The sequence below is a fragment of the Equus przewalskii genome, chromosome 7 (genome assembly GCF_037783145.1).
Source record: "Equus przewalskii isolate Varuska chromosome 7, EquPr2, whole genome shotgun sequence".
Taxonomy (NCBI): domain Eukaryota; kingdom Metazoa; phylum Chordata; class Mammalia; order Perissodactyla; family Equidae; genus Equus; species Equus przewalskii.
Genome location: NC_091837.1, coordinates 32,074,763 through 32,078,508, shown reverse-complemented (window position 1 = coordinate 32,078,508; position 3,746 = coordinate 32,074,763). Strand labels below are relative to the sequence as shown.

Below are 3,746 nucleotides of genomic sequence, written 5' to 3'. Positions count from 1 at the left end.
TAGCATGGGGACAGGACCCATGGGCAGTCAGAGCTCCTGCTGCTGCCGCTTCTGCTGCCCCCGCTGGCATGGGGACAGAGCCCATGGGCAGGCAGAGCTGCTGCTGCTGCCCCCGCTGGCATGGGGACAGGACCCATGGGCAGGCAGAGCTGGTGCGTGGGGACAGGACCCACGGGTAGTCAGAGCTCCTGCTGCTGCCGCTTCTGCTGCCCCCGCTGGCATGGGGACAGAGCCCATGGGCAGGCAGAGCTGCTGCTGCTGCCCCCGCTGGCATGGGGACAGGACCCATGGGCAGGCAGAGCTGGTGCGTGGGGACAGGACCCACGGGCAGTCAGAGCTCCTGCTGCTGCCCCGAGTTGAGGGTTAGGGCTAATTTTATAAGGCATAGGTATATGATTCATCTCTTTACAAGACAAAGGAAAGAACATGAAAAAAAGTTAAAATGGTATCAGTGCGGGTGGGGTCTGGTCATTGGGTGATCCCATGACTTTTAGACAAGAATCAAATCGGATTAAGTAAAGGTTAGAAAGGTTAGACACCACCACCCTAAACCAGTTACATGAGATTGCCAGACAGCAACCAACTTAAGTTCTTGCCTCTGGCATTGACCAAGAGCCTCTAGAGATAAGACCATCCCCCCCTCTTCCTGGCACAGAGAGGGAGGCATCTTCACAGATAGAGGTTTCCCTTAGAAATGTAAATGTTTCCCAACAAAGGGGCAAACAAATTCCACTCCTTGGAGCCTGAATCTCATCTGTAGTTTTAAAACTAACCAGCCTCAAAATCCTCATGATAAGCCATTTTAAAATTAAGCAGCCTAAAAATCCTCATCATAAACCCCCCCTGAACCCATTTTGGCCCCGAAATCTTTTGGGGATATGGACGATGGTCAGTCTTCTGTAACTACTTCCGGCTGTACAAGGTCGTAGAGCTGTCCCTAAATGGGGCCATGGGTACAGGTAGGAGGCTTAGCGGACCGGAAGGCTGCGCCCGTGGCGTCCAAGGCTGACAAGGTGTACAGATCCTCTGGCGATGAGAGAATCATTTGATGAGAGGTGGTCCAGGAGGTGAAACTTTGTTGACATGTTGAAGACAAACAACGAAATAGACAACAAATTATAATAAGAAATACAAGCAAGATGATTAACCCAATGAATAAGATTTTGATAGTAGTCCAGAAACCTGGACCTGACCAAGAGTTCAACCAATCATTTAGAGATAGGGTAGGGTCAGACATGGACTTAACTTGGTGGCTTATATCAGATAGGAAGCCAGAGATATTTTGATGGTAGTCAGGAATATAAACACAACATTCAGTTTTTATAATGGCACAAGTACCTCCTTGCGCTGCTGTCAAGACATCCAGTGCCATTCGGTTTTGGAGGACTGCCTTACGCATTTGGGACACTTCTAAATCGAGCAGCGAAAGGCTATGTTGTGTATCATTTAATGCCTTCATAGTAAATTTGTTTAGGACTTCCATGTGCCAGATGACACTTTCTATTCCTAATTGGGGAAGGAAAACTGAGGCAAGGTGGTCATACCAGTGGAAGACAGCGGGTCCAGCGCTGTTGCAGGTTGGGTAAATTAGCAGGAGGAGATATAGTAAATGTAGTTCTACCTTGCATCCAGACGAAGCCTAGGGTGCATCGTCCAATCCATCCAGGTGGCAGCCAAGCCCATAAGTTGGAGCCACATAACCACTGAGTGCCATTAGGGGCTAACCACCGTGTGCTTGGCCGTCTATCCCAGTCAGTCCCAAACCAATCAGTATTTTTTAAGCTTATGATATGGGAACACATATGACGGGGAGGTCGGGTGCTATTAGGCCATGTGTCACAGGTGTGATTGGTTTGTTCCCAACATAGAGTGGCCTTTTGACTGAGTTGACCACTAGTAGGAGTGAGCCAAATATATTCATCCCAAATTTGATATAGTCCGTCCTGTGTGTATCCATAAGTTGGGGACTTTACCTTTGGAACTTGTTGTTTATGATCCACCTGTGACAAGGCAAATCTAGTTAGTATTTGGGCAGTAGTATTGAAGGAAAAGGTTTGATTGTGGCCAGGGTACTCCCAGGTGTCAGAGACGGATGGCCACAAGGAGACATTATGATTAGTAATAGATGAACCTTGTAAAAGAGAAGAGCTAGAATCTAATATCCATGAATGCCTACTATAGCGTTTACTGAAACATAATTTTTTTTCTCTAAAATCACCCTCATTTTTACAAAAGATAGCCAAATTAAGATAAACTGGTTTGCAAAATAAGTGTAGCTTCAATAAAACTTAGTACAATTATTTACATAAGTGCAGCAAGAATAGCAATTGATTATACAGGCTTTTTAAATCTGCTTTGCTGGAATTTTTATGAGGAATCTCAGATTGAACCGTAAAGGCCTCTCGAGGCCAGAAAAGCCAAGCCAAGGACTTGCCATCAGATTTTGCCTGCAGTACCTACAGGTTTGGGTGGACTCCTCTCTCCTCGAGGTCCTTCAAAATATTCTGAGGTTCCTTGCACCTGCCAGATAAGCAAGCTTCCTTATTTACCGGGTAAGATTGCCAGAATCTCTGTAAACAAGGTACCAGGCCCATGATTCCAAGTGGCTGTATTCCAGAAAGTCCAATCTTTGTTCCTGAAAAGCTGTCTTGTCATATCTGAGCCTGTATGTTTCAAATATGACATTCCAGTCAAAGCCTTGGTAATATAACCAATGTGTCCTGTTATAAGGAGAATAGGTTCTTATTGAACTTATGCAAATAACTATATTGCCACAAAATAACCATGCTCACTCACAAAGAGTTTCTAAATTCTGGAGGGATCAGGTAGAGAGAAAAAGATAAATGTTTCAGTTTTGCTCATAAAGGTATAATTTCACCAAATTGCTGTAAGTCATAGTTAGCATAAGAGAAAAGATTTCCTTAAATCTGAGAAAACAAAACAAAACATTAAAACTCAACAATATTTCAAATAGAAGTCATAAAAAATTATAATCATCCTCATCAGTTCATACAGTCCTGTATAATCAATTATTGAGTTTAATCTTCCGTTAGCAGATCTATGAGCTTAGTTTCTGTTAGAATTCTGTAATTTCTTACCCAGTTCAGTTCTATAATCTGAAAGTTTATCAGAACCCTGTAGTTTAGAACCTTTGTGTCAGAATCCTTTCCAGGAATTTTCTCTGAAGATGAAACATATTTGCAAAAGCAAAAAGTATCAGAGTAAAACAGCAACTATCTGTAAATGGACAAAAGACTCAAAAGGGCAATTGACAAGGAAACTTGGCTACTTCTGTACAACACTTCAAGATAACAGTTGGAATTACGACCATAACCAGGACAGATCAGAATTTTAGGAATGCTATATAATTTTAAGATACCTATATTAATAGCATTTACCCACATAATACCACCTAAGAAAGTTTATCATTGCTTATTTGACAATGCTTCCCATGTAATTTAGTTTTTTTCAAAAGAAACCCTTTTATTCAGGACTTGAATATTTTTGGGAGAAGCTTGTAGAATATATGAAAAGTTTTCAGAACACTTGTTCAAACAACACTCACTGTGAAACAATGCTCAGGTATCTATTTAAAGTGACAACAGAAAGAATCAAAAATCTTAAGAGTGACCTCAGTCATTATTTTAACAAAACAGATTTGTCTTTTAGGTAGTTAGAGCGGCCAAAAGTTCAAGAAAATTATCCTTTGAGAGAAAACCAAACTTTAATTTCTGCACCAGCTTATT

The 3,746-nt window shown here is 42.2% G+C and overlaps 1 long non-coding RNA gene across 1 annotated transcript; it reads right to left on the bottom strand.

The window, feature by feature from the left end:
- Nucleotides 1-293: 293 nt before the first annotated feature.
- Nucleotides 294-3,478, bottom strand: LOC139084496 (uncharacterized). Its single transcript, XR_011541917.1, has 2 exons — nt 2,550-3,478; nt 294-1,073 (listed from the first exon to the last, which is right to left on the bottom strand). It is a non-coding gene; the product is annotated as an uncharacterized lncRNA (long non-coding RNA).
- Nucleotides 3,479-3,746: the final 268 nt, after the last annotated feature.